Below are 25,675 nucleotides of genomic sequence, written 5' to 3'. Positions count from 1 at the left end.
CAGTGTCAAGAAACTACAGTTCCCACAGAACAATTTAGGAACTTTTGGGTTTGGTCCCACCAATCTTACTGAAATCCTGTATATGCTAAAGGGATATGTTGCAGGGGCAATTTCCAAAGAGGTCTGTGGCAGAGACGGAAGAAAAATCCACAGTGAAAGTAACTGAAAAAGGAAGATAAAAATTCAGCCTTTGTCTTTGAAAATATGGTTAACAGGTGTTAAATAAAATTCCACACAGTTCTAATTTAAGAAAAAGTTGTCTTTTTACTCTCACATAGGAATGGAGTTATATATGGATTTTAAAAAGTCATAGAAAAAATAGGAACCAGCGCAGTAGCTCAGCAGCTAAAGTCCTTGCCTTGAGTGTACCCGGATCCCATATGGGCGCCGGTTCATGTCCTGGTGGCCCTGCTTCCCATCCAGCTCCCTGCTTGTGGCCTGGGAAAGCAGTTGAGGACGGCCCAAAACCTTGATATCCTGAACCCACATGGGAGACCTGGAAGAGGCTCCAGGATCCTGGCCTCAGATCAGCTCAGCTTCGGCAGTTGCAGCCACTTGGTGAGTGAATCACTGGATGGAAGATCTTCCTCTCTGTCTCTCCTCCTCTCTGTATATCTGACTTCCCAATAAAAATAAAATAAATCTTTTATTTAAAAAAGTCATAGAAAAACAGATCATAGGTGTATAAACAAGCTATTAGCTCATTTAAACTAAAACGAGGAGAGAAATAATAAAACAATGGGATAGCAGCATAGGCAAATAAAAATCACATTACCGAGTCGGGAAGTGGAGGTGATAGAAGGCTTGGGGCTCGAGAGATGCAGGAGGGGGCTTGCAGCATGTTGAGGGCTGATCTGAGAGCAGAAACTGTGATACTGGTACCAGAGGTGGGCTTGTCTACTGAGCCATCCAGTCCGCTCTGCAACCGGTGCAAGTCTGTGGTGTGCCCCAGGCTGATGATGTTTCTTTCCTTCTTTTCAAAGTTTGAGATGAAGGGTTAAAACTGAAAGGAAGGGAAGAGAGATGAACCAAGAAGATAAGAAATAAGAAGGGAGAATCGCAGGGGAGTGCCAAGCTGTCAGATCCAGCCAGAAAAATAAGGAAAAGAAAACGTGAGATGATAAGATTTTTTTTCCATTCCTGTCCAAGTTGGTAACATGCACGTTTTATTCATCTCCTGTCTGTACACATTTTCCCACACACCATTTTACAGTCCTTATAATTCATTTCCTTGCCCACTGGGTCAATTCTTTATCACTTTACCAGTTTCTTTTTGTAACAGCTTTTTATGCTCCTTGCCCGTGCAAGTACACCCCCAGAAGAGGATGACAAGAGGAAGAGCAGGTGGGCTGGGCAGGGCTGGGAAGCACTATCAGTGCAGGCGGCAGTTTGATTGTTCTGTTCCCCAGCGGGCATGATTATGCATTTCCCCTTAAGCAGGAGGCCACGTGATCCTCTGTGTTTAGCTTTCACCAGGAACTTGGATGAGTGCTCCTAAAAATACTCCAGGTTGAGATTCCCACATTTCTCATGGCAACCACGTAGGTGGTAGTTTATATGTGGCTTCTTAAATTTCCTTCCTGAAGTATAGCACAGCCACAACCTGCATCATTTGTGCCATTGTTGACATTTTGATTTTCTTGGAAAACAATTTAGAACAACCTTAATTGAAGATCTTAAGTGTCTCAGGATTAGTAGGTTTGGGGCAAGATATGGGAATGAAGGAGAAACTAACTCCTCAGGGCAGTCAAGCGGCTTGCATGGGATCACGCTACTGGCTGAGCCAGGACCACAAACCTGAACTTCCATTCCAGGGTCTGTATTCCGGTCAGTTTCCCTGCTTCAGTTCATTCTGTGCTTATTGACCACTTGCCATGGGCTAAGTGCTATAGAGAATCACACTGGAATTCCCTACTCCTGAGCTGAGTATTGACTAGGTGAAAGGGACAGGGGTGAGGGGGATCTGCCTAACCGCCTTGGGCTTGGGCTGTGCTGAAGCTAGCAGACAGGAACTCCCACAGAGGAGGCGGTGACCCAGCTACTTGAGTCATTACTATAACTGCTCAGGGTCCCCTCTCCCAGGCTGGCTGGAATCAGGGCACTCCTTCACAGGATGCAGAAATCATAACAGGCTAAAAACCTGCGCTAGGGCTTACCATACTTCTAAAATTACTATTAGAGCACATCGCAAATACTTCTATAAGAAAAGTTTTAAAACATCTTTTGAAGGTAGAGAAATTCCTAAGTCAAAACTTGTTGCCAAAAAGCTAAACTCCTATTATATATTTGCTGTTATGTAACCACACAGCAAGGTTGCATAACATAGCAGCAAGTAGTATAAACAACGACCACAAAAAAAAAAAAAAAAAAAAAAACCCTGCGAACAAGCAAACAAACAAAAACCTGCTGGCCTTATTTTTCTGCCTGTAAAAATCAGTCAGGAACGTAGGCAGTGTAACAGAAACAAGAGCCCTAAGTTGCCTTCCTTACTCAAAGTGAACCTGTCCGAATATCCTCACAGTCAGCCAACGAATCTTGAGTCCTCATTGCTGTCAGATGTGGAGTGACAGCCTCAAAGCACACAAAATGGACACAGACCTCAGACATTCAAAGGAGTAATTTGGATTTCCGTTTCTTCTGTCAATGTCGTGGCACAGCAGGGTTAAAATGCCATCTGTGACACCAGCATGCCATATGAAACTGGTTCAAGTCCCAACTGCTCTACTTCCAATCAAGTTCTCCATGAATACCTCTGGGAAGGCAGCAGAAGATGGCCCATGTATTTGGGCCCCTGCAACCCACAAGGGAGACCTGGATGAAGCTTCTGGCTCCTAGCTTCCACGTGGCCCAGATTTGACTCTTGTAACCATTTGGGAAATAATCAGAGGGGAGAAGATCTCTTTCTGTATTTCTTTCTCTCTGTGTAACTTTGTCTTCTCATACAAATAAATATACATATATGCAACACACTTTTCATTAATTCATATTTTAGTAAGAACGTCTTCAGATGAACAATCAATTTTCTTATCAAGGATTTAATTAGCAGTAAATCGTATGCATTATTTATGATGAGTTTACAGGGCAAAAACCAAAAGACAAACAACAGAGTGCCAGATACCTTTCCAGTGTGGCCAGTCTGGGGAGGGCACTGCAGGACGTGATGCCATGACGGACAGAGAAAAGTAAGTAGACTGCTGACCAAGAAACACTTCCCCTCCTTTTTGCCTATGGGTCTCGGTGTGAATTTCTCAACTCAGGAATCAGTGAATTTAACAGCTTAACAATGCAAGGGGGCAGGTGGCATGAAGAGCTGTGGAAAGCGCTCTGCCAGAAGGAGTATGCGGCTACTGTGTTAGCGCTGGAGTCCAGCAAGTGCCAAGCCAACCAGGTCCCTGGCCTCCTGCCATTCACCCCTAGTGGACTGGGTGTATTCTGACAGCTAAAGGCAGGCCAGTGACAAGGGGCATCATTGCAGATGGTGACGAGAATCAGACACTGAAAGAGAGGCAGGTTCAAGTCAAGGCGCTTAGGGATACAGCAAAAGGGTCTCTGACAAGGTGATGTCACATGGAGACACCAAAAATTTAAAGGACATCTGAGAGGTGTACCAGCAAGACATGTTGCTCAGGAAAGTGAATTTCACAAGGATTCCTCACACCCAAACAAAGGGAAACATTGCAAAGCCAGCTGTCTGTCAGAAAATTCTGACAGTAAAAATGCCGTTCGAGATGCAGATTTTCTTACAGTTTCTTTGCTTTATTGATTTGAAATGCAGATCATTCCTCTAAAAGCTGAGCCAGTCTGAATCCTGGAGCCAAGAATTCCACCCGTGTCCCCTGTACAAGTGGCAGAGACACAGGTGCTTGAACCAAGTGTGCACTAGCAGGAAGTCATGTCAGAAGCAGGGGCAGGACCCCATCCCTTTAGGGACGGAGGCATCTCCAATGGCAGCCTTGGCACAGAGCCACGTGTCTGCACACAGATTTCTCACTAGCAGGTGTGATCTCTGTCCCTAATGTTCTCATGTACTTGTCAGTTAACCTGCTCACATCTTCAGGAAGAAAATCCCTTACACTGAGAATATCTGTTCATATCTAGAAATCAACTTGGATTTTGCTAAGAATACTTGTCATGTGAACAAACAGCAGAATCACAATAAATAAAACAAAAGCAGGGGTGGTTCCGGGTTACTCTGTCGGAGCTGGGTAGATCGGGTTGTCAGGAGTAGAAATGAGGTCAGTGCTCACAGAGAGAAAACTCTCCTTCAAGCAGCAGAATTCCAAAACCGTGTGTCTACAGGAGGAAGCTGCTGGCTTTACGGGAGCATGAAAAATTAATTATCAATAGAAAGGTCTTTACTTCTTTCAGAGTCCATATATGTATTGACAAATAAATGATCTTCATCTCCCCAGAGGAAAGAACTCTTCTCTGGGATTGTTTAACCAATTTACTAACCTTAATCAAAGGTTTGGTGGAAAAAATGAATATACTTTCTCAGATGGCTCCCAGAAAAGAGAGACAATGGGTTTTTTTGGTGTTTTAGTTTCCTAGTAAAGCAGTTACTTGAAATACAGTTTCCTAAAAAAAAAAAAAAAGAGATTGTCCCATAAAACATGTGGTCTTACTGTTAAATATGTAACATAGAATACATGTATCTACTTACACTTTCTTATAAAATTCCAAATAGGAGAGTTTTAGAAATTACAAGATGTAAGGATTAAGAGACAAAAAAGTAGAACAAAAATAATACATGCAGCTAGACATTGGTCATAGCAGTTAGGCACATTTCCAAGTTAGGGATTCAATTCTTGGCTCTGGTTCTTGATTTGTTTCCTGCTAATGGGGTCCCTACGAGGCAGTGATGATAGACCAAATGATTATGTTCTTGACATGTACCTGCAGGATCTGGATTGAGCTCCAGCTCCCGGCTTTGACCCAGCCTAGCCCTGGCTGTTGTGTGCATTTGGGAAACAAACCAATGGATGAGGATTCTTTTTGCTTTTCAACTAAATAAAATCTTTTGGAAAAAAAAAATCAACAAATAAAGAGGCAACGTAGAGGCTGAAAGCAAGTGAATGAGTGGTCTGCATAAGGAAATGGGTCTAAGAATGCAGATCCCAAAACCAGCAGAACGAAGAGCTGTGGATGAACTATGTAGGGTTCTGTGGCAACGAGAGATGTCTCTAGCATCGAGGCTGAAGGAAGAGGGGGAAAAATAGGAAGATTGGCTGAAACTCCAAACAGAAGTCAGACCCAGCAATGAGGCTCCTAACTCCCAGAATCCAGGCCACCAATGTGTCCACACCCACACCTGCCGCCCTGGCAGACAATGAGAGACATACTCTGTGGGACTGGTGAGACACAGGGTCTCTCGGCAGATGAAGGTTGAAGACGAGGACACGGAAAGCAGGGAAAACGGGTTGATCAAATGCTGGAAATCTTACTCGTCTTTATCTACAGCTTTCGGAATAGTATTTAACAGGCTTAGACCCCGAGCTGAGACTGGAAGAGTCTTCCCAATGCATGACATGCTCAAAAGAAAAGGCCTAAAGACAATGGCATTCTAGTCTTCCCAATAAACGGCCATGCCCAGTCACCCCAGAGTCAAACGGTGGTTGAATTAGTCAGTAACCTAACTACAATTCCTTCAAAGATGCACACACACAAATACAATCACATTCAGACTCACAGACCCACACACATACACTCAGACACACAAATACATACACATATACATGTACACATATAATCATGCATACACACATATACCTGCACTCAGGGACACCCCTTGTTTTTCTTTTACCCTTTAACTTGAAGGGAGAAAGGACCAAATTCAAGCAACAAATAAAAGCAATGTGAAGAAGACGTACTCCAGGATCTTCTAGGTTCATTCCATGGTTGGCAGGATTGATTCCTGCAGTCTCCAGACCCCTGATAGGCAACCAAAACCAGGGGGAGAGAGAGGGAGAGAGAAAGAACACTCCCATTCATTGGTTCTCTCCCCAATTGCTTGTAACAGCTGGGGTTAGGCCAGGAATGGCATCAAGGCTTTAGGAATGAAGTCATTGGGCATCTTAACTGGCATCTTAATCACAAGGCCAAAACCCTGCTCCTAGAGTCCCTTCAAAAGGCTCACTTAACCAGGTCATGATCACCCTGACCAATCTCTCTTTTGATTAATTAAGTTCAAGTCAAATGACATCTGCAAGATCCCTTCACCTTTGCCACCCAGTGCAACAAAAATGACAACGCTAGTTCATCAGAGTTCAACAATACAAAATGATTAACTTATAAAGTTTTGCAGGAAGAGAAAAAAATCCTGCCAGTCTTTCATGGCATGGCTGCATAACAGTGCATGAATAATGTTCACATCGTTATAATAATTATAACACCCTGAATTGGGTGTGAATAGTATATGGATAATGAACAAATAGGTTGTTCATTGAGGCTGGCAGTGTGGCATAGTGGACCAAGCTTCTTCCTGCAGTGCTGCCATTTATATGAGCCATTTTGAGTCCTGGCTGCTCTTCTTTTCATCCAGTTTCCTGCTAACAAACCTGGGAAAGCCGTGGAATTGAGTACCTGCCACTCGTGTGCAGCACCCAAATGAAGTTCCACACTCCTGACCTCAGCCTGGCCAACCCCAGCCATCATGGTCATCTAACAAGTGAGTCAATGAATGAAGAGAATGAATGGAGAGATATGTGTGTGTGTGTGTGTGTGTGTGTCTGCTTTGCCTCCCACCCCCATTACTCTGCATTTCAAATAAATAAATCTTTAAAAAGTGAAAGGTATGGGTCCGTGCTGTGTTCCTCTGCAGTACACAAACACCATATGGGTGCTACAAAGTGTCCTGGCTGCTAAACTTCTGATCTTACTCCTTGCTTATGACCTGGGAAATCAGTAGAGCATGGCTTAAGTCCATGAGAGACCAGACAAAGTTTCTGGCTCCTGGCTTCAGACAGACTCAGCTTTGGCAGTTGCTGCAGTTTGGGAAGTGAACCAGTGGATGGAAGATTCTATTTCTCCTTCTCTCTGTAAATCTGCCTTTCAAATAAAATAAATGCTTTATTTATTTGTTTTTATTATAAAGCAGATATACAGAGCGGAGGATCTTCCGTCCGATAGTTCACTCCCCAGGTGGTCGCAGTGGTTGGAGCTGAATGGATTCGAAGCCAGGAACCTCTTCTGGGTTTCCCACATGGGCGCAGGGACCTAAAGTTTTGGGCTGTCCTCAACTGCTTTCCCAGGCCACAAGCAGGGAGGCTGGATGGGTAGCAGGACCATGGGATTGGAACCGGCAACCCTATGGGATCCCAGTGCATGCAAGAAAAGGACTTTAGCCACTAGGTTACCGCGCTGGGTCCCTATTTATTTTAAGAAAGGCTGTGTATAGTAGGGAGGTAGGGAGGGAAGTGACCTAATTCTTCTGTTCTACTGCATTAGAACTACGGGTAATATCTAAAGCTGTCAAAAAGAAAAAGGGGTTGTCCAACATGCTGTTTGGAGAGACGGAGGTAAGTATGCAGAGAGCAGCCCAAGGTGGTGGAAGTGCCTTTGGGAACGAGGACATGAAACATGCAGAGAAGACACGAGGTTGCCATTACTTTTTAGAAATTACAAGACTTACAAATCTGTTGTACAGCTTACCTTGCGAATATCTGTAACTCTGACAGGAAAACAGAAAAGAAAGAAGCACAAATAAAGCCATGACCTAGAGAACTGATTTATTTTTAATATTAGATATATCAGTTATTTAATTCCTTATATAAGTTCCTCTGTAATAGTCACTTTGTTGTTATATTTTAAAATCAAGTACACCAGAACTTAAACATCAAATGAATGCTTCCTTTCAAAGCTTTCCCCTGAAGAAGTTGGGCACTTAGTCCAAGTTGTTGCAAGTACCTGAAATATTTTTGAACTGTCTTTAGAATTTCAAAGCCTGTGGCAAAGTTCTTTAAATAACTTCAAAGGCATCAATTCATGGATTAAATATGTTAAAAAAAGAACCAGAATTCACTCTTAATCACATTAAATTTGAATGGTCAAGCTAGATAAAGCTATTTTGGATAAAAATCAAGGCATGAAAATAAACCAATAAAACTGATTCTTACGACAGCTTATAAATTAGCCGGAAAGGGGACTTTTAATGGGGAAAATATTCCAAAAATATTTTGTTTTTGAAGCATGATTATTACAACATATCAAGTATTATAATATACAAGAGTATAAAGGACATTATGTATGAAAGCATACAAACAGGAATAATTTCTATTAGATAATTGCAGTGATTTTGGGGGGCAGCAGCAGTTGAGGTGATATTGCTTGCATATGGTCAGTGTGTCACTTTTCTGAATGCAGGGACCAGCATGTGGCACAGTGCTCAGGCTGCACCCTGCATGCCAGTGTCCCATGGCGGAGAGCTGCTTCGGGTCCCAGTTGCTCTGCTTCTGATCCAGCTCCAGAGACGGCTCAAGTGGCTGAGTCTCTATCCGCTCTGCAAGAGATCCACACGGTGTTCCCGGCTTTGACCTCGCCCAGAGCTGACTGCTTCCGTGACCATTTGGAGTGTGAGCCAGAGAACGGAAGCTCCCTCCCTTCCTCCCTTCCTTTCTTTCTCTCTTTCTCCTTCTCTTCCCCTTTCAAGTAAATAAATAATGGAAGAAATCTTTTAAAAAAAATCTAGGCAGCAACGTTCATCCGTAAAGGTCAGCAGAGTACACTTGAGTGGACTTCTACCAGACACTAGGCGAGCCATCGAAGATCGATGAAGCAGGGAGAGCCCCTCGAGTCCTGGTATTGCCGTATTGATAGGTTCAGATGAAGAGCATGGTCAACACAACGTCAAAGTCTGCCAGCAGCCTTGGGTTGTTAGGTAATACATAAGTGTTTATTCTTAAAGCACATTTGAGAGTAGCCTAAGCTACACGAAAACACAGACCTGTCACCTGAGATATTAGATCTAATCTCTGATCTTTGCGAGTATGTATAAAAGTCTTCAACACATCACAGGAAAGTGTAGATTATGAAAAAAAAATGCTTTGTACCAAATGTTTTGCACCTAAACGAACCCCTACTAGCTTGTTTTAAGATGTCTAAACAGGATTTGGTCGAGGGCACTGAGATGGATAAGACATCAGTCAGAATAAAAGCCCCTTAGAGCAGCATGAATGCACCAAAATTAGAGCAAAAAAATGGTAGTGTTGGTAGACAAATGGCACAAATGTTCCAAAAAGTTTGTGAGGGTATTGTGCCAACAAAAACCACAGCTTTTTTTTTTTTAAGATTTATTTACTTTTATTGGAAAGTCAGATTTATAGAGAGAAGGAGAGACAGAGAGAAGGATCTTCCATACACTGGTTCACTCCCCAGGTAGCTGCAATGGCCTGAGCTGTGCCAGTCCCAAGCCAGGAGCCAGGAACCTCCTCCAGGTCTCCCACATGGGTGCAGAGTCCCAAGGCCTCGAGCCGTCTTCTATTGCTTTCCCAGGCCACAAGCAAGGGAGTTGGATGGGAAGCAGGGCCGCTGGGACACGAACCAGCACCCATAAGGGATCCTGGCTTGTGCAAGGCGAGAACTTTAGCTACTAGGCTACAGCACTGGGCCCAAAACCCAGTAGTTTACAAATAGATAATTCATTCTTTTTAAAGAATGATTGTTTTTTATTGGAAACGCAGATATACAGAGAGGAGGAGAGATAGAGAAGAAGATCTTCTGTCTGATGATTCACTCCCCAAGCAGCTGCAATGGCTGGAGCTGAGCCAATCCGAAGCCAGGAGCCTCTTTGGGGTCTCCCACGCAGGTAGAGACCCAAAGCCTGGGGCCGTCCTCAACTGCTTTCCCAGGCCACAGACAGGGAGTTGGATGGGAAGCAGGGCCACCAGGACTAGAACCGGTGCCCATATGGGATCCCAGCATATTCCAGGCGAGGACTTTAACCACTATGCTATTGCACCGGGCCCACCAATGGTGCTTTGATCCTGGTGCCTTGGTAGCTCTCCTGGAACTCCCTGCTTACACACATGTGACATGCGTTGTATATCAAACCTGATCATTGTAACAGATGTCTGAGCTAAACTGTGTGAAGTGTTGTTTTGCTGAATATATATATATATAAACTGGAACCCTGGAAATAAACTTTGTCAGCTGCCCAAGAGAGCTCTGTCCCCTCATTTCTTTTCAGTCACATCTCCTCCCCAGGAACCTGCAAGGTGAACTTATACTCTATACACATGTGCCTAAGATTACTTTCACATGTCTTTTTTTTTTTACTGCACAATTTTATTACTTTAACTCTCAGAAGACAATCTCATTGCCAAATTCTTAATGTGAGAATGAACAGGCAACTTGATTTTTGCTTCAAAAAATCCTGAGTATTTCTTTTTTGATTAAAAATATGATTCTATTTAGCCATACTTCAAATATCTTCAAACTGCTTGACCTTCTTCCTAGGCTTCCATTCACTATCCTTTTAAGCTTTTCTTTAGTGCAGTGGTCCCCGCACTTGGGTGTGGATCAGAACCTCAGAAAGTCAAAGAACACAGTGGCCCAGGCTCACTGGGTTGGAGAGGGCCTGGCCCTGTGTATTTTTATCAAGAACTCCACGTGCTGCTGATACCAATCAAAGCCTGAGAAGCACTGGCTTGCAGTTGGGAGACAAGGTGAAGGTGAGCCAGCTGCCTCCAGCAGAGGGGTGATCTAGCCCTGAATAGAAAGCAAGACGAGCCCGTCTAGACAGGGACAATGGCTTCAGAGGCCAGGACTGCTGTCGGCTAGGTTCCCGACCTGACATGCTACTGGGGTTTGTGTGCAAGATTTTTATCTAGAGCTGAAATCGAACATCAATAGAATATTTTTACAGCACAAGTTGCTATAAAAAATGGTTTATTCTGTAGAACTCACCAAAGGAACATTTTTAAGTCATCTGGACACATTGTACCAGGTTAAATTAGAACTGTTAAAAGCTGTGCCTCAGAATTTGCATTTTAAGAATACACTATAACACAGAGGGCAGACAATCCATACATCTTTTCATATTACTGGTTCACTACTCTTCTATACAATAAAAATTAAATGGCAGTTATTTTTATTCTTACAACAAAGTGTTAAGCTAAAATGAGAAGTCCAGATTCAACAATACAATATTTTCTATACCCAGAAAGGCAACTATTTCTCAGATACTTTTTCTTTAAAACTCCAGTCTTCATGTGCTTTGTGTCCTAAGCTATGGCTAATATTCAATATAACCTAAGAGGGCATCCTTCCATTCCAAAGAAAAACTTCATCACATTCAAAACATTATTTGCATATTCATAAGATTCCACCTTAAGGCACAGACATGAGCTCTTTTTCTTGCAAACTATTACATCAATAGGAATATACAAATAAGCATCAAGAAAAATGCAACTAAGAATATTAAATGGAAAAAAAAGTTCACTCACCAGTGCACAGTTTAATATCAGATGGAGAGTATGCTTGTTTGATTGTAAAGTACATTTTAAAAGAAATAATTGTGCTTATTATTAACATAAATATTTAATCTCCATTATCACCAATAATTGCTAATACTGATGCGTGAAATTCTGAGCAATTGCTTGAATTTACTAGAAAACAAACTAGTATGAATTTTTTGGAAAATTTATTTAAATTTCACCCAAGGGGCTACATTTTTAAAATCAAAATGATACACCAAGGCTTATTTGAAAGCATTTTGCTTTAACAAAGGCATCCCAAATTCAGTTGTAATCTAGGATTGAATATTTCCCCGTGAAAATACAGCATATCAAATGCTTGCGACTTGCTTGCCAGAAACCAGTCTGTGTCATTAATCTGACTGGTAACTAGTGGTCATCCTCCCGAGATGTACCTCCTGGAGGTTTGGGCTTAAGGACAACTGTATAATCATTAGCAGAAAACAGATGTTCTTGGTCCTCAATTGGCCCACACCAGATTGTTTCAGTCTTTCCTATACATTAAAAGGGATTTTATTCCATTTGCTGGAAATCCAGATATACAGGGAAACCACCAAAAGTTCATTTATCCCAAAAATATTTCTATCTCACCCCACCCCTGGAGCAGTAAGTGTTGCAGTGTGGCATAAGTATCTGAAACGTGTACAGAATACAATCCCTGGCTGGTATTGTGACACAACAGGTCAAGCTGCTGTGTACCATGCCAGCCACTTCTGGCTGTTCCATTTGCAATCCAGGTCCCTGCTAATGCAGCTGGGGAAGAGCAGAGAGGCTCCTTCCACCCAGCTGGGAGATCTGGATGCAGTTCCAGGTGCCTCGCTTTGACCTGATCCCATCTTCGTCACCCATCTGAGATGATGGTGTGTGGAGTAAACCAATGAATGGACGATAATGTGTCTCATTTTCACTCTGCGCATTGCAAGCAAGCAAATAAATAAATAAATCCTTTCTTTTGAAAAAGGAATCACTTTTAAATGAAAAGACACGAGTCCAGCTAATGGGGGAAAATTCCTGAATTAAAGTGTTCAACATTTATAATTAATAATGGACTGAGTGAAGACAAAAGATATTATCCTCCAGAGTGCAACAAGAACATTGACTTTTTAAAATAAGTTGGTATGAGAGGAGGTTATCATACCTTCCACAAACAGAGGCTGCCAGAAGTTGTGGCTGGCTTAAGGAGCCACAGACTGTGTGCTGCAGATCACAAAAATGCTGATGGGTGAAGCTGAGGCCATTACCTACTCGTGTCTTTCGTTAGAGTTTCTCTGACTTTACCTTTTAACCTCGACTATTCTCCACTTGTCTAAGAAACCAGCTTTAGGATTAGCAAAGACCTTTAGTTGTATCTTCATCAGGACTGAGGGTCAGTAGTGGAGTCGTCATGCACAGTCTTGGAATCCATTTCAAAGTGGGCAGAGAACACTACTACACAGCTGTTGAAGCAGGTTGCCACTAAGTTGCTTTATTGTTTACACGGTTTCTTTAGGAAGCAGTGGAATGGTTTGAATATTCCATTTCTTTCCCATAAGACCCTTTAGTGATCCTGCTCCTGCACCCTGTGTAAGCTACTTTCTCCATTCTTGCTGGGCAGATACAAGCTTATTGTTCACTTGTCTGTCAACTAGACATACTGAAAAGGACTTTATGCATTTTTTTAGTACACATCTAGAACACTCCTCAATTTTATGTTCTCATATTCATGCCAAGACCTCACTACACACAGTCCACAAGTGAGAAAATAGATTACATTCAACTTAATTAAATTCTTATCATCGTTCTCAACTACCAATTTTAAGGAATTTGAATACACCTGAACAGTAAATATTTTTTAAAATAAAATAATAATCTCTAATGATATATGAGGAAAAAATATCCAAACCTCTCATGTGTATTTCTAAAGAAATAAAATCTTTTAATGAGAGTTATTGTTGGAACTGTATTGGTGTTTAAACCAAATCATAACATTGCAGGTCTTTACTGAATGGTCTACATTTCTCAGCAAGATTCCACTGTTAGCTTGGTAAATTTATTCCTAATTCACACACAAAAAGTTATTCCACCATTGATAAGTAAATAAGTTAGCTTTAGAAGAACAGTAACCACTTCACAAAGGAAATGGAGTGATTTTCATACCAGAGTATCGAGAGAAGTTCCAAGTCTGCCATTTCCTTGCTACTATGCAAACATATTTTTTAAATATTCCTATTTGAGACTATGGCAACTCCAAATACTTGGCTCTTTACTTCCCAGATTAAAGAAAAAAAATCACGTTATTTTGGCTGGAGCACCACTGTATTCTACATATGTTTACTAATTAAAACCAAGGCAAGATTCAGCAGGAAGTTACACCAATATTTGCAACAGTGGCATTCCATATGAGAACTAGCACAAGTCCTGGCTGCTCCACTTCAATCTAGCTTCCCGTTAATGTGCCTGGGAAAGCAGCAGAAGATGGTCTAAGTGCTAGTAAAAATACAGATATAACAGTGGGTTCCCCAGACCTGCGGACTGTTCGCCTCCATCCTTAGATTTAACCAGTTGTGAATTGAAAATGTTAAAAAAAAAAAAAAAAAAAAGAAGAAGAAGAAGAAGAAGAAGCATCTGGAGTCCAGCATGGTAGCGTAGTGGATAAAGTTCTCGCCTTGCATGTGCTGGGTTTGTACCCTGGCTGTTTCACTTCCCATCCAGCTCCCTGCATGTAGCTTGAGAAAACAGTAGAGGATGGCACAAAACCTTGGGACCCTGCACTCACATGGGAGACCTAGAAGAAGCTCCTGGCACCTGGCTTTGGATCAGCTCAGTTCCGGCTGTTGTGGCTATTTTAGAAGTGAACCAGCAGATGAAAGATCTTTGTCTCAGTCTTTCTTTCTTTCTTTCTTTTTTCTTTTAAGATTTATTTTTATTACAGAGTCAGATATACAGAGAAGAGGAGAGATAGAGAGGAAGATCTTCCGTCCGATGAGTCACTCCCCAAGTGACCACAACGGCCAGTGTTGTGCCGATCCAAAGCCGGGAACCAGGAACCTCTTCCAGGTCTCCCACGCGGGTGCAGGGTCCCAATGCATTGGGCCATGCTCGACTGCTTTCCCTGGTGACAAGCAGGGAGCTGGATGGGAAGTGGAGCTGGATGGGATTAGAACCTGTGCCCATATGGGATCCCGGGGCGTTCAAGGCGAGAACTTAAGCCGCTGGGCCACGCTGCCGGGCCCTCAGTCTTCCTTTCATTCTGTGAATTTGACTTTCCAATAAAAAAATAAATAAATCTTAAAAAAAATAAGCATCTGTCCCAAACATAAAGATGCTTCTTTAGGTTATAATTTTTGAAATAATATAGTACAACAACTATTTACATAGCATTTGTATTCTATGAGGCATTATTGGCAGCCTAGAAATGATTTAGAGCACATGGGTAGGGATGCATAGGTTGCATAAAAGTACTGTGCCACGTTACATAAGGGATTGAGCATCTGCAGATTTTGGTATCTGCGGAGGCTCCTGGAACCAATCCCTCCCAGATACTGAGGGATGTCTGAACTTTTCTTCCTCTAATATTCTCTTCAAAATGTTGCCATTACTTCTTAGCCCCAAATAGCCCCTCTTTTAGCTGACAAAACACTGGAACTTGTCTCCAGAAAGCATGTATCACTGTTAGTTAATATAGCATCCAAGCTTGCTGTTCAATGATACTGGACAAATACACAATCTAAATGAGGTTCATTGAAGTCATATCTCTAATGATATCTTCTGAATACAATGACTGGTCAAAAATTAAAGAGTGTTAGGGAGAAGGAAGTAAGAGTATATAAAAAATACCTGTAGGTAATTCTTCATTATTTTCCTGTTTGGGCTTTGCATTCTCAAAAGCATTTATATTTATTTTCAGTTGTAATACTTTTTGATTAAGTAGGAGAATATCAATATCCTGGGGTATAAATAGCTTTAGCTGACAGCAAACAAAGACTTCTGGGTAGTCACAGAGTTATCATAAATTTCACTTCCAACAAAAGACATCAGGGTTAACAAAATTGTTTAATTTGCTTAGGCAAGATGAACCTTATGCCTCGGCAAATTATTTCATGAGCTTTATGTTGAATAATGCTCTAGACAGATACTTTTTTTCTCCATTTATACCCAAGTAGGAGTTAGCATGTAGTTTATTTCAAGTGCATAATATATGTGGAAAAAGTGCTTGCAAATTAGAGGAATTACTGTAACACAAGTCTGCCTTAAGACATACAGGCTCTCAAGTTAAATAGGAATTACATTCTTTAGCTAACAGATTTATGAAATGTAATGAAATTTTGCTACTGGGTAGTAAGAATAGACTGTGTAGACTGTTTCAGTGGAGAATTAGAAAAAGTAAGTAGGAGATGATGTGCAAAAAGAACAATGAAATAGGAGTTAGAAACCTCTATGACCTTGAGCTACTTGACCTCTCTGAACTTCCGTTTCTTTCTCCTTAGGGCAGTAATCCTAGTCACCACTAAAATTAAGATCAAATTATAGACTGTACGAGAGTGTGTTTTTATGGCTTTCAAAGAGTCAGCTATGTTAATTTGAAACATTGTTATATAATAGGTAAGGGTCATCCTATCTAGGTGCCTGAAATAGGATAGGAGAAATAGCCTGCCATATGTAGGGTAAGCTGTGCTAATGAATGAAAGACTTTGCTAAAATTCTCCATAAGCCCAGCAGAGCGCTCTTGGCACTGTCTTAGGGAACGTGTGTAGAGCAGGAAACCTGGTGAAAATATCAATGCCAGGATCCCACCTGGATTTGTGAATTTAGAGTAACAAATGAAGCCCACAAGTAGTTTTGAAGGACAATTTTATTGAAGAGTGATGGGTCTAGAATAGAGGCAAGGGAATATTTTTTCTTAAAGAATTAGCTGGTCAATATTTTTGGTAATGCAAGTCACATGATGTGCTTGACTCATCTTTGTTGTCTATGTACAATCCTTTAAAAATCCCAAGAACATGGGCTGGTATTGCAGTACAGAGAGTCAAACACCTGTCTGCAATGCCTACATCCCATCCGTGCATGGGTTCAAATCCCAGTTACTCCACTTCCGACGCACCTCTCTGTGAATGTGGCTGGGAGGCAGCAGATGATGATCCCAGTGCTGCCCATGTGGGAGACCTGAATGGAGTTACAGGCTCCTGGCTCCTGCCCGGCCAAGCCCTAACCATGGAAGCCACATAAGGAGCGAACCAAGATATCTGTGTGTGTGTATGTGCGTGTGCGTGTTTTTAACTCTGTTTTTTAAATAACGAATTTTTTTTTAAATGTAGAGAATATTTTTAGCTCCTCAGCCATATCAAAACTAGCCAGGGGTGGGTAGGAGGTAGCCACATATCGCGAGAGAGTCCACATTGTACTTTGGGAAAAAATACACACACACACACATCTATACATGTGTATACATAGTATTGAACTAACCATATGAATGAATATATTTTTACAACTCTGGGTATACAGTGTTGTCTTACCCGTTTTTGTATTCCTAGAACCCAGTACATCTCCTAAACATCACACTCAGTAACTGTTGAATAGATTAATCGAGAAAATAGGTGATACAGAATTTAAACACTTGTTATAAAGCTTTTTTTTATCAACAATGAGAAGCACATACAGAATTTAAAGCACTATATCACACAGGAAATAGCAACACTGAAACAAAATCAAGCCAAATTATTGGGAATGAAAAATGCAATAGAACAAATTAAAAATTCAGTGTAAAGTCTCAATAATAGAATGAAGGAGGCAGAAGAAAGAATCTCAGAATTGAAAGATATTTCTTGTCACAATGGGGAAACAATCAAAACCTGGAAGCAGAACCGGAACAAGTTTTATAAAGTACTCAACAATTACGAGACACTATTATAAGACCAAATATAAGAGTTACAGGAATTTCAGAAGGTGCAGAAAGAGAAGCTGGGTTTATAAACATATTTAATGAAATAGTAAAGGAAAATTTCCCTAATCTGGAGAAACAACATCCAGAAGGGGTACAGAACTCCCAACAGGGTTGACCGAAAGTAATCTTCACCATGACACATGGTAATCAAGCTCCCTTCAATCAAACATAAGGAAAAGATCCTTAAATGTGTTCATGAAGAAAATGAATTGACATATAAAGGAATGCCAATTAAACTCACAGGAGACCTCTCACAGGAAACTCTACAGACCAGAAGAGAATGGAGCGACATAATCCAGATTCTAAAAGCAAAAAGTTGTCATCCCAGAATACCAAGTAAAGCTTTCCTTTGTCTTTGAAAATGAAATAAAATTCTTCCACAGTAAAAAAAAAAAAAAAGAAGCTGAAATTTGCCTCTTCCAAACCTGCCCTGCAAATGATGTTTAAAGATGTTCTCTTGACAGAGAAAAGGAATAGCACCCACCAAAACCAAAGGCAAATGTGAAGAACGTCCCAGTAAAATAACAACAGAAGACTAAATCAATGAACAAGCCATTGCTAAATATCAGGAACAAATTATCACCTATTTATATTAACCCTGAATGTAAATAGCTTAAACTCATCAATCACACATCATAGATTAGTAGATTGAATTAGGAAGGGAGTAAGAGAAATCTCAGGGCCTATGAACTATATCATAAAATGATAATAAAAAGTGAAGAAATAATAAAAATTTTTTTTAAAAGAAAATGGTGAGAGGTGCAAGGGAGAATCCCCTTTTATATCCCATGACACAAAACTGTATCATGGGGGAAAAAAACAATAAAAATGAATTGGTATTAAAAAATCAAAAATAAATTCAGTCCAGTCTCAGGTATTCTGTTGGAGCAATGGAGGATGGCTGGAAACCAAGGATGTACTAACAAATATTAGTACTAAAGTTTATCTATAGCATTGCCAAAATCTATCCAAGGGTAAGAAAAGGAGGATTTCCAATTAGTTTGCAAACAAGCAGAACAAAATAAAAACAAACTCTACTGGCTTAGTATTAGTATTTGCCAACATTAAGTATTTTATCATGGCTAAAATCTATTTTACTTTTTGTTTAGAAGAAATGTGGTCTTCATTTTAGGGATGGTTTTAGGAAGATGTATTGGGGCAATATTTAGGAAAATATCTCCAGAGACCATGTCTGAGGATGGAAATGGGAATATATCTTCGAGCAAAGTATAAAGTGGCCTCTATAGGAGAAATTTATTGGCAACATATTGATCTCTGTAGTGGTGTATGAGGATGCTGCATAAAACGTGTAGAAAATGAAACTAAAAGACCATTTTAAGGACCCCAATTGTAGCACAGTGGCTTAAACCAACACCTGTGATGCCGGCATCCCATGTCATAGGATCAAGTGGAGTCCTGGATGCTCTGCTTCCAATCTAGCTCTCTAATAATGTGCCTAGGAAAGCAGTGGGAGATGGTCCAAACATACAGGACCCCGTCTGACCCAACCCTGGCTGCTGTGACCATTTGTGGAGTGAATCAACAGATGGAACATCATGTGCTTTCTTTTTAAAAAAAATTATTGATTTTTATTGGAAAGGCAGATAGATATATACAGAGAGAAGGAGATATACAGAGAGAAGGAGGTACAGAGAGAGATCTTCTATCTGCTGGTTCACTTCCCAAGTGGCCTCAATGGCTGGAGGTGAGTCTATTCGTTGCCAGGAACAAGGAGCTTCCTCAAGGTACCCCATGCAGCTGGAGGGTCCCAAGACGTTGGGCCATCCTATGCTGCTTTCCCAGGCCACAAGCACAGAGCTGGACGGGAAATGGAGCAGTTGGGATACAAAGTTTTTTACCCTCTTACTTAAAGAATTAGATTAGTGTTTGCTCTACTTATCTATGTTTTAAATGTGAGTAGTTATATGAATACATTGCTTAATTTAAAGCCATTGAAACTGACAATATGAACACAGTGGTGAAGTATTACATAATGGTGGGTTTATAGTTGTCTAACTAGCCCAAATGTTCTATATTGTAGATTCTGCCTCTTGACCACCTGGATATAAGGATTTGACATTTTAACTCGGGTCAAATGGAGCGTCCACCCTTTTGACTGGATTACTGCTCTGGCTGCTTTCTCAACTGAGATGTGCCTTCTCTTCGAGGAAGCCTCTTCAGTTTGTTGGCTCCCCTGGTCTAAATTTACTCCATCTGACATGGCATGTATCTGCACGTTGTGACTGCCACTCCTTGATATGAAGGAATACTGCTTTCTGAAGCATTAGCCTAAATATGGTCTCCTGCTTCTAGGATCAGTCATACCCATTCCTCTTGAATGTGCTTATCTCTCCATGTCAAACACATTTGATTTGCTTAATAGCATCATTGTAGATATTGATCTATGGAACTTGCCCTGAGCCCTATGTTCTTAGAAAATAACTGCCATTAATAGTTACTTACCTATATATATGCAGGCTTTGTGATCCCAAAGAAGGCTTTCTGCCAAGATCCATCCCTTGTCTTGAGATTTTGGGAGGCATAGCCAGGGGCATCCTTTTGATCCATGGCAAGGCCAGTTAGCAGTCCTCTGATTCCCATCATGCATGCCATTAGTGATTAGCTAAACGATTAATCCCCAAATGGACACAACTTTGACAACAAAAATTGGACAACTTTGAACAGGTTTCTCTTCTACCCCAGAGTCCCATTCTGTGCCCCACCTTTGAATCCTGGAATGCAGATCAGGCTCTCCTAACAGCCACTCCAGAGGATCACTAGACCACAGAAAAACCATTTCTGAATCCACAGTACATCCACATCACCTGATCATTCCACTATCCCATACCTAGTCCCGTCTAGCCTTCCCTTGCCCCTTTCTACAAAAAGAAAATCCCATTCTGCCTGACCTTGCAGATGTTTCACATCTTAGGTTCTGCTCATTCCTTTCATCGCAGTTGCCACACTCCCACCTCACCGTCCTTAAATTACAACAACTCTCTTGAATAAAACCTCTCCTGATCTGAGTGCATATCTCTTTTTCTTTCATAATGTTACTCCCCCAAGCTTGAGTCTGAGAGGTTCCCTGGTATCACCTGGTTTTCCTAATCAGAAGCCTCAGTTCTTCACTAGAATGTAGGCTTCTGAGGGCAGGCTCTGAGCCCTCTGTATCTGGCAGCCCTGCCCCTTTGCTGAGGTCTACCATTAGTAACAGGTGCAAATCAGGTTTAATGACTTAATTATCAATGAAATCAGCAGCCAGGTTTTTGATTTTCCTTTTTCCCCTGTGAAAAACTGCTGTCTTTACCCAGTCATGTCCATGGGTGTATGAATAAAGGTAGTAGACACAAGGGGGCCGGCCACTCAGGTATCAGATCTTTGCTGCTCTGTAGGAATGACGTCTCAGCCCAGGAGTGATTTTGGTTATACAGACTTCTGGCAACAAGCATTGCCATTCTCCACTGTCACTTCTAAAACCATGTGGGAAAGCAATTTTGATTATTGTTGTAGAGGCCATCAGTTCTAGAAAAATATCCCAGAAGAAAATGGGCTTTTTTATTCCTTCTGGCTCAAAATAGTGACTTATACACTTCTGGAGATGGAAGGAATACCAGTTTCAATTTATCAAGCCCATAAAATGTTAACTGTGTCATTTTGTTGAACCTTTATGACATACATCACCAAGAAATGATTTATACCACATCAGAAACATGGCTTCCTTGTTCTCCACTCCAGTGCGGGGATCCAGGCTAGCCTCGAGTAGATAACACAGAGCTCGGCTCCTGTTTTCAGAAATAGCCTCCACACTGAGTCAAAACATCTTTACCTCAAGCTTTGTTTGCTTGTTTTTCTCGGAGGTGTTATCCCTGTCACTCGGTTTCTTGGCCCAAATTTCTGAGCCATTTTCAATCACCTTACCTGGTTAGATCTCTGACTTTCTGGTAGCCACACTCCTTGATAAGCAAGTGTCTGTCCAGTCTGCCTCATGTTTTGTGGGATCTTAGTCAATCTTGCTTCTCACCTCTGGGCCCTCAGACATCACCCACCCAAGTCCACTCCATCCAGACACCTCCAGCTCATAGCTAGTCCTGAAGCCCATGATGACTTTGTCCCAGCTCATGCTGACACACTACTTTCCCTGGATGCTTGCCTGCTCACTATGGCTGCTTCTATTGCATGTTTGCATACTGCTGCCCACAGTTCCAGGAATGCACCACATAATTTACAATGAAAGATCTAGGCATTACAGCCTATTTTCAGTAACTCTAAATGCCATCAAAGTAGCCATGTCTTGCTTAATGGCAGGGATGCATTCTGAGAAATAATTTAGGGTTAAATTTCATCTTCGTACAAACATCATAGAATCTACTCACATAAACCTAAATGATATAACTTAGTATACATGATAGCCCATTGCTCCTAGGCTACAACCTTGTACAGCATGTTAGCTTGCAAACTATTGGCAACTATGATGCAATAGTAAGGATGGGTGGAATACAATATAATACAATATAATAGCTCACAGCTTTGAAGGCTGAAGTTTAAGTTTGGATGACCATGTGGGTTTAGCTTCTAATGAGGGTCACAAATGACAGTGTCAGAGTCCATGCAGAGGAAGGTCACATGACAAGCCAGGAGGCACAGCAAGCAGCTGAGCCACCTCAGGCCATTACAGTGCAGCCTCTTGGGAGAACTATCTCCCAAGGACATGTCTGCAGTGATCTTCTGGCCTCCCACCAGACTCCTTCTAAACACCACAACCGGGGTATGTTTCTTTCCTCTTAGGACTTTGGGACTTAAAATCCTGCATTAATCCAGGAACTGAATCCTGCTCAAATAATCGTAGGCACTGGCCAGGATCAGAGCTCCCAGGACTGAAAGTTGCTCTGAATGAGTTAGTGAGTCAGTTGGGGCGGGGGGGGCGGTGTGGAGAATGTGAAGACTTTGAAGATGTCACTGTACACATAGACTACAGCAAAGTTATGAAAAAGTCAGTAAGTTAACTTTAGGGACAAGCATTGTCATGTTGCAGGTAAATCTGCTGCCCACAATGTTGTCATCCCATTTGGGTGCCAGTTAGTGTCCCCGCTGCACCAATTCCAATCCAATTCCCTGCTAGTGGGCTGGGAAAAGCAGCAGATGATCCAAGAACTTGGGCTCGCCACCCACGTGAGAGACCCAGATGAGCCCCTGACTCCCTGCTTTACCCTGGCTTACATCTGGCTGTTGTGGCCATCTGGGATGGGATCCTCTCTGTAACTCTGGCAAAAACAAATAACTTCTGAAATAATACTATTAACAAGTTGCTATTAGCTTACTATAACTTTGATGTCTTAAACAAAACTTTTTAACTTTGACTCTTGTAATAGTACTTACCTCAACACACACACTGTACAATTGTAAAAAAATCATCTTTCTTTATGTCATTATTCTATAATCCTTTTTACACTAAAAATGCTCTAATTAATTGTTGAAAATTAAGACATGGGGCAGGCATCATGGCATAGTGGGTTAAACTGCCACCTGCTAGGCAAGCAACCCATATGTGTGCCAGTTCAAGCCCTGGTTGTTGCACTTTTGATCCTGCTCTCTACTAACACACGTGGGAAAGCAACAAATGATGGTCTAAGGGCATGTGCCATTGCCACCCATGTGGAAGACCAGAAAAAGCTCCTAGCTCCTGTCTTTAGCCTGGCCCATGGCCATTGGAGCTCCTGGTTTCATTCTGGCCATATGCATAGTTTCAGTTAAGGGTGGAGGTTGGCTATACACTTCTCCTGTGAATAAGGGAGGAGCTGGTGGGGGAAGTGAAAAGCTTTGTATGAAACCATTATGGTTGGTATATGGCATTACAAATTCCTCTAAACGCACAAAACATACATTCTTCCCCCCACTCCTAGCCCCGAAATAGAAATGAAAGTATTTTCCCAAGATATACTAGCATGGGTGCATTCAGTACTTTTTTTAAAGGACAAATTTTTTTCATGGTTAAAAAAAGAGATTGTAGGAGATGTGAAAGGGACAGGCATCAATCAAAAATGTCAAATTATCTGACTGGATGTTATTTTACTTGCAGTATGTGTCTCTATTGAAATCTACTTAAATCCTGAGACTTTGAGATAAATACTCTTCAGGACTATGAAATATGTCAGCTTTTCCAAAGTGTATTTCTCTCTTTTTCCCATCTGTGAAAACATACAAGATATTTAACAAAACAAGTTTAATTCTTTCCTCCAGACCTTTGTAAATGAACTTGTTGACATGCTAACACCTAACTGTTCTACTTTCAAGTTGCTGTAATTATTAGAATGTAAAAAAAAAAAAAACATCTAATTCCTAGAGGCAATAACTCTTTAACATTTTATTGGACTTCACCAGAAGGAAAACACTTCTAAGGCTATGGCTCATTAGGTTTGTGCTCTCAACCATTGCATTGAGACATTAATCTGGAAACTAGATAAATGACAGAGCAAAAAAAAATTTTTTGAAAAATTTAGAAGTGAAAAGTTTAACATGTTGTGATTAACTTTCATTATCTTGATGTTATTAGCAAAAGAAATGAATAATGGGTGCTGAATGAGCCTGGCACACTCCATTTTTAAAAAATCATAAACTCCGAGAATAATTTTTGATTGTAAGTTTTTTTTTAAATGTTGGAACAGCTGATGTTTAATAATTAAGAGCACAACTGACCAAGAGGTCACTCCAGAGCCTGAACTACCTAGCACGTGATAAGAATGCACACTGTGATAGAAGACCTGTTTACACAAAGCACTTGGTTGCACGAAGCCAGTCACCTTGTCTTGGCTTGAAAGACTGAGCGCTGCTGACAGCAGTGCGAATCACCAGCAACTTGCTTCAAGTCTTTTCTGTGGCAGGCCACTTGCTTCAAGCTTCTGGCCACCGCATCCCAGCCTGGGCAATGACGTCTGCAATGTTCTTCTCCAGGTCGTCCATGCAGCTGCTCATGTTGTCAATTCTCCTGATGATCTGGTCGGATATGGTCTGAAATTTATCTTGCCTCTGCTGCAGAAGCGTCTGCACCCACCGTGAGATCCTGCACCGTCTTTGGGTCCATCACAGCCATCCCTGCTCTGTTCCCAGCTTGTGGCCATGTCTCTGACCGTCACACTTCCATTTGTCCGCTGACTGTAAATTTTAAGATGATCATGTTTCTAGATTCTCAGAGTATTCTTGACATCTGTCTTTCATTCAACCGTTTTAATTTATTTATTAATTATACAATGAGGTTTCGTAAAATAAGAAGGAAAGGAGTGTAAGCAGTAAAATAAGTGTTAACTACTATAGAAATTTGAGAAGGAAGGAGAAACCATCAAAGATCTGGAAACTGCAATTGGACATTGACCAGCTCAGGGATCAGATATGAGATTGGAATTCTAATGGGAACATGGGAACCTGCCCGTAGTACTTGTGATCACATTGTGCCATTCAGAAGCGAAATGGTGCTCATCTCTTAATATGCATCTATCTAAAGCATTACCACTTATTCATACATACACTTTCTTTTGTATAAAAATCAAATTGTCTTGACCTTTTAGATTCAGCATTTAAATCCTGAATTTCCATGAAAAGGTGCATGTTGTTCTGAGCAGACTTATCCTACAGAATTAAAATTTTGATTCTATCTAAAAGTAGAACTCTGGCATTCTCCTTCCTACCTGGTCCTGATGACAGTTCACAAAATTGTAGTTTGTAATGACTGGCTGAGTGATGAATCATATAGAGCCTAAATTAACTGTGAGTCCTTTTAATGTTGACTTGTGACTCAGAGAAGCCTGCTTTCTTATGAGACAATTGTATGTTGTCAGGTTTCAAATAACCACACAGATAACTTCTACTCTGGTGGTTGTATTAAAGTGTGTGAGTGGTTTTAATAGCCACATGCGCTTGAAGCCCAGACTGTGAGCACAAAGCAGCTTAAAAAATAAGTCTCTGAGGTGCTGCTAGGAGCGAGGATTCAAACTATTTCAAGGGAGACAACTCCTCGACTACTATTCAGCAGCTAGTTCTCATCATGTAAATGTCCAAGTCATCTATGGTACCTTCCCTTCATAAGTACAGGACAAAGAAAGCAGAGTGACATTATCTCAGTAACTTCCTACGTTACAGTGTTCAAACATCTTACTGTGGAAGTCTTCAAATTTACAGGAAAATATGAAGAAAGGTGTATCTGCATTTGCTTTAAAAACTTTTGTGTGGCCAGCATTGTGGCACAGAAGATTAAGCTTCAGCCTGAAGATTTGGCATCCATATGGGTGCCTCT

General features: G+C 41.2%; 1 pseudogene; it reads right to left on the bottom strand.

The window, feature by feature from the left end:
• Window positions 1-24,062: 24,062 nt before the first annotated feature.
• Window positions 24,063-24,540, bottom strand: LOC118760361 (heat shock factor-binding protein 1-like; annotated as a pseudogene).
• Between the last annotated feature and the right edge of the window lie 1,135 nt (window positions 24,541-25,675).

Source organism: Ochotona princeps, chromosome 28 (assembly GCF_030435755.1).
Source record: "Ochotona princeps isolate mOchPri1 chromosome 28, mOchPri1.hap1, whole genome shotgun sequence".
Taxonomy (NCBI): Eukaryota; Metazoa; Chordata; class Mammalia; order Lagomorpha; family Ochotonidae; genus Ochotona; species Ochotona princeps.
The sequence above is the reverse complement of the archived record's forward strand: the minus strand, read 5'-3'. Positions and strand labels throughout refer to the sequence as shown.